Raw genomic sequence first — 16,451 nt, 5'->3', positions numbered from 1 at the left:
CAGGAATGAGGGTTTTCCTGAGGATTTCCTGAAGAAGAGGTTTTGTGGCAATGAACTCCCTTAATTTTTGTTTATCTGGGAAAGTTTTTATTTCTCCATCGTATTTGAAGGATATTTTCGCTGGGTAGAGAACTCTCAGCTGTAGGTTTTTGTCCTTCAGATTTTTGAATATATCATTCCACTCTCTTCTAGCCTGTAAAGTTTCTGCTGAGAAATCTGCTGATAGCCTGATGGGGGTTCCTTTGTAGGTTAGTTTCTTCTGCCTGGCTGTCCTTAGTATTTTCTCCTTGTCGTTGACTTTTGCTAGCTTCACTACCATATGCCGTGGGGTTGGTCTTCTTGCATTGATAAAGTTTGGAGATCTATTGGCTTCTGTCACCTGAAGATCCATCTCTCTCACCAGATTTGGGAAGTTCTCAGCCATTATTTCTTTGAATAGGCTTTCTGCCCCTTTCTCCTTCTCTTCTCCCTCTGGTACACCTATAATCCTTACGTTGCAGCTCCTAATTGTGTCTGATAATTCTCAGAGAGTTTCTTCATTTCCTTTTAGTCTTACTTCTCTCTCCTCCTCTGCCTGCAACATTTCTATATTCCCATCTTCCAAATTGCTAATTCTTTCCTCCACATTATCAGCCTTACTGTTCAGTGCATCTAGATTTTTCTTAATCTCTATTGTGTTCTTCATTTCCAGTATTTCTGTTTGGTTCTTCTTTATAGTATCAAACTCTTTTGTGACATAGCTCCTGAACTCGTTGAGTTGTCTATCTGAATTCTCTCTTAACTCATTGAGTATTTTAATGATGGCTGTTTTGAAGTCATCATCATTTAGGTTATATATTTCATTTTCTTTGGGATTGTTTTCTGTGTATTTGTTATTTTCCTTCTGTTCTGGAGATTTAATGTATTTTTTCATATTGCTTGATGTTGTAGATTTGTGCCTCCGCATAGAGATAGAGTTTAGTTGTTCCTTCCACTTGTTTCTGCTGGTGTGGTGGGGGAGCAGCTGTTTATACTGCACCAACCGGGAACCCTATCTGCAGTTGCTAACTGGGCCTGGGCCCCTCCTCGTAGTCACAGTGGTCCTGTGAATTCCCTCTTCTGCTGTGGGGGCCGTCATGGGGGGGTTTCAGGCTGCTGGTGCCTACTGTTGCAGCCCACCTAGACGTGCTCCCTCCTTGGGGTCTGCAACGGTGTTATGGGCTTTTCCAGTGGCCAGGAGTAGGATCACTTATATTTGCTGCTCCGTCACTGTTGGCACCCACAAAATCTCACTTGTCCACTATGGGTCGCAGCAAAGCTATTGGCATCTTCTACAGTCTGTGGTTAGCTCACCTAGCTATGCTACTTTTGTCCCGGGGTCTTTCAGCCTTGTGGCTCCCGGATGAGTGCTCTCTACTAGTGCTGTGCAGAGGCTTTCACTGAGGCTGCTGTGAGCCTGTAGGATTTCCCCCTAGGCTACAGAGCCAGATCCCTGGAACTCCACCCAGCCCCATTCCTGTTCCCCAGGAATTCGGGGAGCCCTTTGCCCTGTCTGGGGGATAGCCAGAGATCCTGATTTCAGTGGTAGCTGGTCAGCTGCTGCCCTGCCTGATATTCTCCTCTCCAGGTGTTGTGGATGCTGGGCGGAGCCCCTCCGCTAATGGCAGACAGAGAGTTCTGTCTGCTGCCCCGGCGGAACTCTGGAGCTTCCCCCCAGGCTGCGGAGCTGGCCGCCAGAGCTCCACCCAGCCCCAGTCGTCCCCGAGATCTCCAGCAATCCCATGCCCTGCTGGGCAGGCAGTGGCAGTTGGGGGTCGCCTCACCCTCTGGGATTCTCTCTGGGACTTTCCTAGAGTTGTGAATGCTGGGCCTGCCCCCTCCACTAATGACAGACAGAGAGTTTTGTCTGCTGCCTGGGCAGAACTCTGGAGCTTCCCCTCCAGGCAGCGGAGCCCACCTCTGGAGCTCTACCCAGCCCCAGTCCTCCCAGAGATCTCCGGCAATCCCTTGCTCTGCAGGGCGGGCAATGGCAGCTGGGGGTCTCTGAGCCCTCCGGGATTCTCTCTGGGACTTTCCCAGAGCTGTGAATGCTGGGTGTAGCCCCTCCGCTAATGGCAGACAGAGAGTTTTGTCTGCTGCCTGGGCAGAACTATGGAACTTCTTCCCCGGGCCGCAGAACTGGCTGCTGGATCTCCACCCAGCCCCAGTCTTCTCCGAGATCTCTGGCAATCCCTTGCCCCACTGTCCAGGCAGTGGCAGCCGGGGGGCCACCGCACCCTCTTTGATTCTCTCTGGGACCCTCCGGGTGCTGTGGACACCAGGCGGGATCTCCCCGCCAATGGAAGGGCGAGACTCTCCCCGCGGGCTCAGGTGTGCAACTCTGGAGTTTCCCTCTGCGTTTAGGAGTAATTGTGGGGGGTTTAGGTGGGGCTCTGGTCACCTGTTTCCACCATCGCTCCTCTGGTGTGCGCTCTCTCCTGCCCTAGGTGTGTGTTGATCTTCTGGGGGCGTCCATTGGAAGAAAGCCGCCTGCAGGTACTAGGCTGTTCGTTCGGGGTCGGAGAGTTTTCACCTATCTCCACCTCCTCCCGGAGGGAAGTCCGTCTGCCTTCCGATGTATAGTTGCATGGGTCTCTCTGACATCCTGAGATGCTATCTGGATATCCTTTGTTAAGCGATGAGTGTCCAAATAATTGTAGACTCGAAGGGGGAGAAACAAAGAGGACTACTCACGGAGCCATCTTGGATCTTCCTCTCATTTCTAATTTTATTTACCTGAGCTTTCTCTCATTTTTTCTTTGTACATCTGGCTAGGGGGCTGTCAATTTTGTTTATCTTCTCAAAGAACTAGCTATTTGTTTCATTGACCCTTTCTACTGCCTTTTTCTTTCAATAACATTTATTTCTTCTCTGCTTTTTATTATTTCTCTCCTTCTGACTTTGGGCTTTGTTTGTTCTTCTTCTAATTCAGTTAAGTGTAGTTTGAGATTGCTTATTTGAGATTTTTCTCTTTTGTTTAGGTGAGCCTGTGTTGCAATCAATTTCCTCTTAATACAGCTTTTGCTGCATCCCATATGAGTTGATTTGGTATGTTTTCATTTTTATTTGTCTCCAGATATTCTTTTATTTCTCCTTTAATTTCTTTAATGATCCATTGGTTGCTCAATAGCATGTTGTTTAGTCTCCAAATCTATGTCCCTTTCTCAGCTTTTTTCTTGTCATTAATTCATAGCTTCATAGCATTGTGATCAGAAAAGATGCTTGTTATTATTTCAATCTTGTTAAATTTATTGAGGCTTGCTTTGTTTCTAAACATATGGTCTATCCTTGAGAATGTTCCATGTGCACTTGAGAAGAATGTGTATTCTATTGTTTTTGGATGGAGTGTTCTATGTTTGTCTATTGAGTCCAACTGGTCTAGCTCTTCATTTAATTCCACTGTTTCCTTGTTGCTTTTCTGTCTGGATGGTCTATCCATTGATGTGAGTAGAGTGTTGATGACCCCTATTACTATTGTCTTATTATTAATATCTTCTTTAGGTTTGTTAATAGTTGCTTTATGTACTTTGGTACTCCTGAGTTGGGTGCATAGATATTTATAAGTGTTATGTCTTCTTAGTGGAGTGTTCCTTTGATCATTATATGCTGCCCCTCTTTGTCTCTCTTTACCTGCCTTATATTGAAGTCTACTTTGTCTGATATAAGTATTGTGACACCTGCTTTCTTTTGTTTGCCATTAGCTTGGAGTATCATCTTCCATGCCTTCACTCTGAGCCTGTGTTTGTTCTAGGAACTGAGATGCGTTTTCTGGAGGTAGCATATTGTTGGGTCTTGTTCTTTAATCTATCTTGCCACTCCATGTCTTTTTATTGGCAAATTCAATCTATTTATGTTTAAGGTGATTGTCAATAAATGAAGGCTTAATGCTGCCATTTTATCACTTGTTTTCAGGTTCTCCCACATGTCTTTTGTTTCTCCTCCTGTGTATTTTGGTCTACCAATTGAGTTATGTAGTTTGTTATGTTGTGTTTCTTTGTTTTCTCCTTATTTATTAATTGTGTCTCTGTTCTGCTTTTTTGTTTACTGGTTACCATGAGGTTCATATTCAAAATCTTGTAGATAAATAGTCCATTTTCTGATGGCCTCTCATTTCCTTAGACTAAACTGATTCAATCCTTTTCCTCTTCCTCTCCTATGTTGTTTTTCTCACATCTTATTCCATCTTGTGTTGTGAGTTTATGATTAAAATGACAAGGTTATATTTGTTTTTGGTGTTTCTCTTCCCTTTATCTTTAATGTTATACTTGAGTATTTGCTAACCTCTTCTGATGTACAGCTACAATTTTCTGATTTTGTCTACCTATTTATCTGCTTACTCTGTGTTTTGTAACTTCTTTCTCACTTTTTTTTTTTCAGGTATGAGGGCGTTCTTGAGGATTTCTTGTAAAGAGGTCTTGTGGCTACTCCCTTAGCTTTTGTTTATCTGGGAAACCTTTTATTTCTCCATCATATCTGAAGGATATTTTTGCTGGATAGAGTATTCTTTGTGGAAAGTTTTTGTCCTTCAAAGATTTGAATATGTCATTCCAGTCTCTCCTAGCCTGTAAGGTTTCTGCAGAGGAATCTGCAAAACACCTCATAGGGCTTCCTTTGTAGGTTATTTTCTTCTGTCTTACTGCACTTAGCATTTTTTCTTTGTCATTTACTTTTCCAGTTTCACTACTATATGCCTTGCATTAGATCTTTTTACATTGATATATTTAGGAGCTTTGATAGCCTCTTGCATATGGATTTCCATCTCCTTCCCCAGGTTTGGGAAGTTCTCTGTTATTATTTCCAGTCTTAATTCTTTCTCCTCCTCTATCTGGAGCATTTCAATATGTCTATCCTCGATTATGCTGACTCACTCCTCTATGATGTGTGCTCGAGCATTCAGGGATTCCATATTTTGTTTTATCTCTTCCATTGTGTCTTTCATATCCAATTTTTCTGATGATTCTTCTTTATAATTTCAATTTCTTTTGTCAAGTAGCTCCTGAATTAGCTGAATTGTTTCTCTACATTCTCTTTTAACTTGTTGAGTTTTTTATGATAGCTATTTTGAATTCTCTGTCATTTAGATTACATACTTCTGTGTCCTCATAACTGATTTCTGGATACTTGTCATTTTCTCTCTGATCTGGAGATGTAATATAATTGTTGATATGCTAGAAGGCATGGCTCTGTTTTTATGCATCATAGTATTATTTGGTCACAGTTACTGCCTATTGCCACTGGGTAGGGGATCAAGAGTTGTGTAATCTGAGCCCTCTGTGTTCCTCTGAGATCCAAGGCACTGGAGCCACCACTAGTGGGTGGGAGGGGATCAATGCTTTCTTCTGTGTGATCTTGGGGTTTTCTCACTCTGCTCTCCTAGGGGGTTGGCTTGATGAGGTCATCCCCCAAGATAGCTTTTACCCTGGTAGAGGGGTTCCCTCTAGGCTGCAAGGGCCCATGGTGATCTTTCATGTTCTGACCAACAAACGTCCCCTTCCCACTTCCTTCCCTCTTGAAGGCCATGTGATCCCAGATTGGGGCTCCTTACTTTTGGGGAGGGAGCCAAGTTTTCTCTTACCCCCTTCCACCTCCTCCAAGGGAAGGCTCCAGCTTCTTCACCCTCCATCATATGACTTCATGGGTCTGTCAGACATCTTTTGTGTTGCATTTGGATGTCCTCTGTTGGAGCATGAATGTCTTTTTCATTGTATGGTGGAGGGGAGACAGTACTGGAAGAGCTCACTCCACTATGATGCTGATGTCACTCCCTATTCTCCTGTTTTTAACAGACTTTCTGGTTAGATTTCCTCATATGAAACAACCGTATCTCAGAAAAGAGAAGTGCTGAACAGAAAACAAAGATTAAGTGAGGTGGTAGACAAAAGATGAGTAAGTTTTAAAATCTTAAAAATAAAAGTTGAAAAATTTGGCCAGATAAATTCTACCAATACAGAGCTTGTCTAAATTTTTGGAAATAGACTTCATGTATTCTTCAGGCAATGACAGACATGAAGAGACTGGAGAAGTGGGGATTAGAGAGGGGGATCTGAGCCTTATTGGAAAAAAATTAGCTTCTTGGGATATATAAAAGACAGGCTGAGAAAGTTTTGAGATTCCATTGGGATGGAGTTGGTGTTATTCTTTCCTGGAATCATAAGAACTATAATTTCCACATTGAATGTTTACTCCATGCTAGGTAAAATACTAGATTATTACATTCACTATCTAATTTAATTTAGTCTTTAAAACATCCGTATGCTTAGGCATTTAACAACATTTTAGAAAGAGAGAATTGTGTTCCAGAAGGAGGAATTAACTTTTCATGCCTAACCTAAAGAGTAAACAATAGAGCTGGTATTTGAACTCAGCTCTACCCTATCCCAAATCATACACTTGCCATTCTGTGCTACAATGTTTAATAATCAATGAAATGTCAGCCAAGGCATTCTTTCCTAATGAATAGAAATTGTTCATACAATATTAAGACATACAAACATATTTGATAAATATATTATATTGCTTTCCCATTTGATTTAATTAAATGATTTTTAGTAGATATAGTTTTGGATTTTCCTTCCTGGAAATACATGCTAGTGCTTATTTTTATTCTTGATGTAAACACAAGACAGAACATGGTAGAGATGGTATAACTTTGAGACATTTTCTTTATTCTATTAAGCTTATATTTTAAATTGTTCAATATTTCAAGGAGATTTTTTTAGGGAGACATAGATTTCACTGATTAAGTCTCTTGTTTTAATGAAAAATGCTTGTCATAAGTTCATAATTCTATATTGGAATGAACTTACAAGTTCTTTCTCATTTGAACAAAAATTAAGTGAATTTCTTCTGTCAAAATTTTGTTGTTAACTATTTATTTACATTCTCATTTTGCTTTTGCAGGACATATGCTGACACTTTGGTGTAAGCATGGCTATCACAGGCATGAATATTGTTTGTTTCCCTTAATTTGAATCGGTTCCAGAGGCTTGGTTTAAGTTGTGCATTACTATGTTAAATATCTTCAGTTCTTGGTCTACTAAGAACACCTTCAGTCAGGACAAACATTACTTATAACTCAGTGTAGACTGCTAGTTATCCTCATTTTGTATACCCTGCCATTTTGCCAAGCTATAGTTTGCAATTCTTGAAGAACTCTATTGGATATTAGAGAGTTTCCTGAATTGGTAAACATTCACCAACCAGATTTTAGGAATTACTGACTGGGATTACTGAGCAACTGGTGAAAATTATTCTCAAAACTACCATAATAAATAAGGAAAATTTTTCTTCTAATATGTTCAAGAGCTTAGCACCTTTATTTTCCCACTTTCTAAGACTTCATATAAATAACTAGGAGTTGCTTTCTTCATTCTTCTTTGTTTCAGTAGATTCTCTTCTACGTTCTATAACAGTTTGTTTCCTCTATCTATATTTTGTTGTCTCCCCAGGTATCTTCCTATACTTTCAGTTGTATCTTTACCCTTTAATTTATTTTCTCTTTCATAAAATCTCTTTTCCCACATTTCCTATGATAAATTCATGTTTAACTTGTTACAAAATCTTCCTCACAATCTTATAAAATATTCAGGTTAATATGAAATCCTTTCCAATTTTCACAACACAGTGTATATTATTTAGAGGTCTAAATTGCTCTTGTCATTATTTTTTCTGGCAAAGACAGATTCTGATACTTTAGACCCTGCCAACAAATTTTACTGCCTACTCCTGACAAAAATCCTCGACTTCTTATCTGTTGGCCTTTTTCCATATTTATTTTGAGGATTCCAATGAAGCAGAAGATACTTAAATATTCTGCTTACCACCAGAGTTCTCAGAATTACTCCATTTCTTATCAATTTATTTAACTTAATTCTTCCAAATCAATCAGAAATCTCATGTTTTCGAATCAGAAAGAAGGATCCTAACATTTAATCAGAGAAATTTGTTGAAATATTTTCCAAATGTATTCCAAAAAAGGATTTTCCAACACTTTCTCATTCAATAAAGGCTTATTAGTTTTGAAACAAATATACTTAATTTCACCACTAAATATATTGTAGGATTTTTACCACAGATCAATTTAGACAATTATATTCTAAAAGACACCATGATTAATAACGAACACTGTATTGCATGCTTTCTCTTTAGGCTGTTCACAGTGATGACCTATTAAGATAAGAATTTAAAATTTGACAGCATCTCCTACAGAATCTATATCCAGAGAATTAGTATCCGTTTTCTCTTCCTTAGAGCAAACATTCCAGATTTCTTTCTTTCATTTTTTTGCAGGCGGGAAGATTAGCCCTGAGCTAACATCTACTGCCAATCCTCCTCTTTTTGCTGAGGAAGACTGAGCCTAAGCTAACATCTGTGCCCATCTTCCTCTACTTTATATGCGGGATGGTGACCATGGCATGGCTTGCCAAGCAGTGGCATGTCTGCACCCGGGATCTGAACCGGCGAACACCAGGGCGCCAAAGCGGAATGCATGAACTCAACTGCTGCACCACCGGGCCGGCCCAGCATCCCAGATTTCTTAATTAAGTTTTTCACATTATAATATCAGATATCATAAAAATATGACTTTTGTTTATTTTAAAATAGCATGTAAAATTATAAATTTGGAAATGGAAAAGGCATTAAATATGACCATATCCAGTTCATTATTTTATACATCATGAAACTAAGGCAGAGAGACTAAGTGATGCAAGAAAGTGAATAGCTCATTATTCAATGAACTCTGAAAATCTAGGTCACTATTTTCACACAAAACTCAATACAGTGTTCTTTCTAATTACCTTTATTTCCTTTAGCCTGTTTAAAACCAAAATTAAGTGTTTTTGTAGTTGTAAAGTATCAAGTGTTTTATTATATATCACTAGATAGAATATTGTAGTAATATTTAAAAACAGTGAATTATTAGCATGATTTTGGGTTAATCCTTTTCAGATATGTCTTAATTGATTACCCCAAATACTTTAAATTATCAAAAAAAAATTACATGTCCTAGAAGATCATGCTTGATTTCTAAAAAGGAACTTTGAAGGATGGGTTACCTTATTTTCCATATTCCTTTTCCTATATTCCTCTTTTCAATTATTTAATGGATACTACTTGGTTATTGGCATATAAATACAGCCAATGAATACCTACCATTTACCTTGTGATGGTACCCCCTGAGAATCTCAGGAAATATGAAGCTGCCACAAGTGAACTAACAGGTGTGTTATAACTGGTATTATCTGTGATTGATAGATACTGAAGGAGGCATGCAGAGGAGAAGTGATTGATAGATACTGAAGGAGGCATGCAGAGGAGAAGTGATTGATAGATACTGAAGGAGGCATGCAGAGGAGAAGTGACATCAAAATCTAGTTCTCACTGAGGACTATTTATAATTAAATTTAAATTTGCACTTATAATTACATTTGTATGTATTTGTTTGCTGTCTTTAATGGGATAAAATGTGGCTAGTTAGCGGTGCCCCTTGTTTCGTTTTGGAATACACAGACCTGAGCCTTTAAGATGCTCAACTGTCCATTGGAATCCAGATATTTAGATTCAAACCGAACATGTGTATTGAACAGATGGCACTGTGAAATTGTCCTATTTCTCTTTGCTAAACTGCCCTGAGTTTGAAGAAATAATAGATTTAAATAGTTACACAGCTCTCACCAGAGAATGAATTCTCAATTTCAAAAGTGGTTAGTGATTATGAAATGCACTTTATTTTTTGTGGCTATGTTTTAGAGTACAAACCTCAGGAGGTGTCTCTATAAAGAATCTGCATCTTCAGGCTGTCTTAGTTTCTGAAAGAGCTGAAAATAAACCAGGTTCACTAAAAACTCACTAAAGTAGGAATTTGAGGTACAAGTGGCGGTGTTCCTGAGACTACAAGCAATATACAAAAACTGCAATTCATATTTGGGTCCGTGTTCTGTAAATTCTCCTTCACTAAGTTTCCTTTCTTTCACATAATTTCTGTAAATAAAGCTGAGCACTGCCAGCAACAATGTAAAACTGGAGCATAATTGAGGTTTAGAGCTAACTGAAGTCACTTCTTAGCTCTTAGGATTGTTTCAGAATATGAGGATATTTGTTGATTAGAAATGATCAGTGACTAGTACTTTGACAAGACCCTGCACTCAAAGAACACAGTTTACTAAATGTTCCTAAAAATACAATGACATAAAGATAACACATAGTATACACAAATATTAGATATATAATGTTTAGGTATTTTGTAGTTAGGTGAAATTCATAGTTGAAAGTGATGGTAATCTGCTTGTATGTTTTTAACCTTACCAGACACACAGACACTTCATATAATAAAGCATCTGAAAATTAAATGACAAATACGTTTGACTAAATATCTGTGCTTGAAGTATAATTCAAATTTGATAGAGACACTCTGAATTCAAGTCTTAAGGAGCTACAATATGTGTTGATTATTTTAAATGTGTTGAATAAAATAAAAAGACTCTACCAGGGGTGTTAGGCTAGATTGAGATGTACAACATTGAATTATGTACGAAAAGGCTTTGGAGAAAGGAACTAAAATGGAAGCTGGAAAGGAGATAGAGAAATAAAAAAGCAGAGAGAGAAAGTGAACGGGGAGTTGGGGCTTTCTTAACAGTGTGCACGTGTGTTTGAAAAAGGAAGGGCGGTGGAACCACAGTTCCTGCTTCTCTCCGTACCAGCCCGTTTCGTAGTTCCTTCCCAAAGCTCTCTCCTGCCCAATTTATATTCTCTATGAAAAATAAGTCTTGTTAGCGTGATATGAATGCTAACAAGTACTCTGGGCACCTTACAGAAAATACCATCGAATTCAAACCTCAAGAAGAAAACCCATTTCCTATCCTCGCGTAACTCTACCAACTCTCGTCTATGTTCTTAACTGGTAGTTCACATTTTAGTTTTAATATGTGTAAAACTTTGCTGTTCTCCGACATCCCTGCAGAGCTGTTAAAGGGAAGCAAGGTTTAAATTACATGGATTTGATAGGAACTCAGGCTCAATGTATTTGGAGGCAGAATGATAAGAAAAAACTGGGAGAAGTAGAATAGGCCAGAATGCAGAAAAGATAACTACGCAATTTTTAATGACCTAGCAATAGGTCTGTATTAAATCAGTATACTCCTTTCGAATCAAGAAATGCAAAGCATGAGGAGGTGCTCCATTTCTCTCGCTTTAACAAAGATGTTTTACAGAGTAGCTCACATTTCTCAACTCCAAAATGTTTTATGTTATTTCTTGACTTCTTTTCTGGGAACATGATGAGGTAACCTAACTGTACTAGGTTATCAGAATACAAGCAAGGTATGTATGTTATTGGAACATGCTAACAAAGCCATAAAACTGTAGCATAAAGCAGCAAACTGGTATTTCGTGAGTCCCTGCTTTTGCAAAGGAACCATTCCCAATCGGGAAAAAATATTCTATTCTCATATTTTTAAACAATAGAACAAATAACAAACACAGAGAGAGAATTTTTTCAATAATAACTACATGTTCTGGATTGGTTATATGTCCTAAATCCGAAAAAAAATATATATAATTCAGCTTTGTGAACCTGGTAGGAGAAAGTCCTTGTCAAGACAAATACAGTCTCCTATTATGTGTTTGGATGCACTATTGTTATGTTTGGTTTACAGGATTAAGGAAAACTGAACAAACCTGCAAGTACCACTACTGATCCGAGAACTTGGGAATTTAATGTCGATAGGGGAATCACGCGAGGGGAAATCGGGTAAAGGCATTAAACTCTGAATTGAAGGATCCAGTGTTCTGACAGCTTTAAGAAGGTCATCTGCCAGAGCAATGAGACATCTTCCCAGCATCTGTGGGACACGTTCCTAAAGTGTAGAGCTAATGAATAGCTGTCTTTACTTAGGACATCTGCCTACTGGGAAGATTTCAGTTTCAAGGCAAGCTGTTCAGGCTCCTTTAAAGAAGTCACTGAGCCAGGATGCCCATATGAGAGATGATACAGAGTTCAACGTCAGCCCATTTTTACAGTCCTTACACCCTTCATGCATTTATATTGCAGACTCACAATCTTCTTGCTTAAATGAGAGCACTGATTTCTTCTCTTCATGTTATAATCTTCAAATCCCAGACTCTTACAATCAGGAAAAATATTTATCCAAAATCTCCTTAATTTTCAACTCAGAACCATGAAATTAAGATAAACTATTATGATAGTTTTCTATTGCTGCATAAAAAATTACCACAAATAGTGGTTTAAACCACACTTTTTTTTTTTTTTAAAGAAGATTAGCCTTGAGCTAACATCTGCTGCCAATTCTCCTCTTTTTTTGCTGAGGAAGACTGGCCCTGAGCTAACATCCAGGTACACCTTCCACTACTTTATATGTGGTACGTCTGTCACAGCATGGCTTGATGAGTGGTACATAGGTCCTCACCTGGGATCGGAACCAGTGAACCCCGAGCCGCCAAAGCAGAACATGCAAACTTAACTGCTACACCACTGGGCCGGCCCCTAAAATGACACATTTTTTGCATCAGTCTCTGTGGGTCAGAAGTACAAGCACAACATAGCTGGGTCCTCTGCTCAGGGTCTCACAGGCTACAATCAAGGTGTCAGTCAAGCTGGATTCTCATTTAGAAGCTACACTGGAGAAGACCTTGCTTCCAACCTCATTCAAGCTGTTGATAGAATTCATTTTCCCACAGCTATATTCCAAGGACACCAGCTTTTTGCTGTTCCTAGAGGCTGCCTGTGGTTCTCTGCCACGTGGGATTCTCCTGCATGGCCACTTACTTTATTAAGCCACTAGGAGTGTCTCTTGCTCCAGTCTGCTAAGATCGAGTCATATATCATAACATCCCATCACCTAGGGCAAATACTGTTAATTAGAAGAAAGTCACAGATTCTTCCCACACTCAACCAGAGAGGGTTACCCAAAGGCATAAACACATAGAGATGAAAATCCTTAGTTGTGGCATCTGGTTGGTCCTCCATAGCTGTTGAAAGTCACAGAGCAAGTTAAAGGAAAACCTCGAACAGCAGCACAGTTCTCTTGCCAAGCATATCACTATATCCTCCAGTTTTTGGCCTGTCTTCGATTTTAACTGAAAATTCTCTCATGTTACTTGGAATCAAAAGTCAAATCCCATCACAACATATCTTAAATTATTCCCTGTTTTATGATGCTAAGGTAAATTTTTACAAATTGTTTTTTCCACCTCTAGGCTAAGGTAAAAGTATGAGACAAAGTAGGGGTAGAAAGAAAATTAAAACAAAAATAAATGTTTATTTTATGATATATATAAATATATGATATATATGTATTGTATTTCTTAACCTATTGCAATAAACATCCTCTTTTATGGGCTCTGGAGATCACTGAAATTGCATCAGTAGAGTTTTAGCCTTGTCTCCACCAGATTTTCTCATATTCTTGTGCTATTGCGAATGAGATGCTTCATTACAATGTTTGAATTTGAAATCTACCACCATCTAGCTGAGGGGCCTACAACAAATCCTTTAAACACTTTGAATTTCATATTTTTGTCAATAGAATGAGGCAATACTATGAATTCCATGAGGTTATTTTAAAGACTAAATAAGTTCCACTATTGAAATGTTTGTTTCATTTTTTTTTCTGCTATATTTTTCCTTGTATGTAAATTGAAATGGCTCAACTGCATTTGCACTAAATTTCCTTTTGGCTTCAGTTTTCCATATTTCTCTATGGGAATAAAGGTTGAGACCTAAGGTCTCCCCTGGGATTAATAGAGGTCTGCTGAAAGTTCTTTGACTGTACTAAGTGGCTTAAGTCTTTGTTCTTACAGATTCTGGACAAAGCCAAAACAGAGGTCAGGGATTTCAGAAGTGTATCTGATAGGCTTTTCCTTTTGCAAATGGAATGACATGATTATAAGATATTCACTAATGCTTTTTTATGTTTTCAGATTCTCTTTTTTTTCTGTGCAGAAATTTATTGGGTTATATATGCATTTATGTCTCTTAAGGATACATATCACTTCTAGTTCATGATCTCTTGTGTCCAAGAATACTTTAAATTATTGTGTTACATAACAGAAATTCCTTAATTTTCATTTTTAATGCTCAAAACCTTTCCTGAGTTGTTTTATTCAAATTCAATGTATTTTTCCTTAAATGTGTATCAAATATTTATATATATACATGACTTTTTTTTTTTGCCCACTTTCAAATTCTTTGAGCCTCTGTAGACAATTCAAATAGCCCCAATCTCAAAATCTTTGACTGATTTATCTTCCTTCTAATTTAATCTTTTATAGCCCAATCATGCCTTAAGTATTTAGAGAGTTTCTTGAAATGAAAATAAAGTCTGAAGAGGTTATGGTTTAAAGTAATGAAAATTTTCTTTGAATATGATACCTCATCCCTGTTAAATCTCCTAAAAACTATTTGCTGTTTTCTGTCAACTGTGTTTTGCCTGAAAGGAAGAAAGTAATTACTATGAACAGGATTAGATTAGTTTGGGAAATATTTTCACGGCACCCCTGTAAGCATTTTAGTAGACTTTGAAACTATAGCTAAAATAAATTAGCTTTATTTTCCTTCTTGATTTTGTAGCTTTCTCACTCCCAGAGAGTTATAACTTAGTGACTGGTATTGCTTACACAAATATTGGATTTCATTGGGTGCCAGATCATACTGTTCCTTTTTAACCACGTTACTTTTCATAGATGATTTGCCCTACTGTAAAATCATTAAAGGTATTCATTAAGCATGCCACTCTTTTGCAGGGGATCAATATTTCTGAAATAAAAGGCACAGTTGTTTGCATTTAATTTCAGTCCCTGTTTTCTTTTAGGATTCTGGCATTTTGTTTTTAATATGCCAGAGTAGCTCCTCGTGTAATGAGATGGCACCTTGTGTAATGAGCTCCTGTTTGTTGTTATTCCTGGCAACAGACCATACAAGGGCAAAGCCTGTTAAATACAAGTGCAGACGTGAGATGCACCTTCAACCTGCTGTGGGCGCCTATTTGAGCATAGGAAGGACAATATTTTGCCTTCTGTTAGTCTCCAGGCAGATTATAGTGGCTCCAGCTTCTCTATCTAGAGGCCTGGATCTGCTATGCTTGGTGATTCTTTCCTCTGCGGGTTGACTGATATTTTCCAATCCTCACAAACTTAAAAGCACAAAGCATAACACATTTACTTCTTATTATGTTAAGTCAAATAAAAAAGTAGGACCAGATTTAAGGCAGCTTAACTCAATCCAGCATGAACTCAACTTACACCATGCTAAAGCAGTACAGGTTTTCCAGCCAAACAATTCATGCTTAGTCGACTGACCGATTCTTTGTTTTCACTTTAGTTAGTTTTTCCAAGTGGTATAAATAGGCTGTCTTTAATCTGAACTATCTGGAGAATGAATCCTTTTTAAAAATTTTTTTTTGAACACAATTTCAATTGAGTAGATCGCAAAAATATTGAAAAAGTTCAAATTACTTTGTTACCTATTTCTAATTGACTGGCTATCAATTGCCTAAGCTGAATGAGGTGCAATATTTGTTATTTTAAAGTAAGCAGGGCAGAGGCAACAAGAGAACCTATGATGCCACAACTGAAAATGAATTTAGACAGAAAGTAAAATTTCATATACGAAATAGAAATCATTTGAATTGAGAAGGAAGAAAATCCACAGGAAAATCACTATGACGTTTAAAAGTATTAAAAATGCTATTCTTTATTTTGAACATTTGACAGAATGGCAAAAAATAAAATCTGATTACAGTTGGTTTTGGTCTGCTGAAAAACAGAAACAAGGAGGGAAATGGATTTTCTTTGTTCCAATAAATTTGACATCACATAGGCTCAATGCATTTTAAATATACATACAATTTAGTAAAACACGTATTTTACTGATACTCTATTGAGGAGCGTACCATGTGAGTATTCAGCATGGATCTGAAGTAACATTTGTCACCTCTAACTCTCTGTCTCTCAAGTGGAGGCTTGGAATAGATAGATTCTAGACCCATTACAGATATGACCATAATATTATTATTACCTGTAAATATATACCCAAACACAAATAACCAAGTTGGATTCTCAATTTGATGCCATCAACGCTGCTTTCTGCATAGTAGAATGATTACATTGCTTAAAAATCCCAATGAAACCCTGAAATGAATACAACTTTATTTAATTTAGTTCTTTAACAAGCAAAACAAGCATATGCAAAAGATGCAACTTTTATAACTTTTCCCTCTAGACTTTTCCAAACTAAGGGAAAAATAGATAGCTTATTGGCTGATTTTAAACTATTGAATTTCATTCTATACACTTTAATGTTTTTGCTAACAAACGAATCAAAATAAAATTTAAGATCTTTTTGCACATGCTGCTCAAACTTCCTATTAGCGTTCTTCAGGATCTTTCTGGGATAAAAGAAGTGTTGGAAATATTGC

Source organism: Equus caballus, chromosome 17 (assembly GCF_041296265.1).
Source record: "Equus caballus isolate H_3958 breed thoroughbred chromosome 17, TB-T2T, whole genome shotgun sequence".
In the NCBI taxonomy this organism is placed as follows: domain Eukaryota; kingdom Metazoa; phylum Chordata; class Mammalia; order Perissodactyla; family Equidae; genus Equus; species Equus caballus.
The sequence above is the reverse complement of the archived record's forward strand: the minus strand, read 5'-3'. Positions refer to the sequence as shown.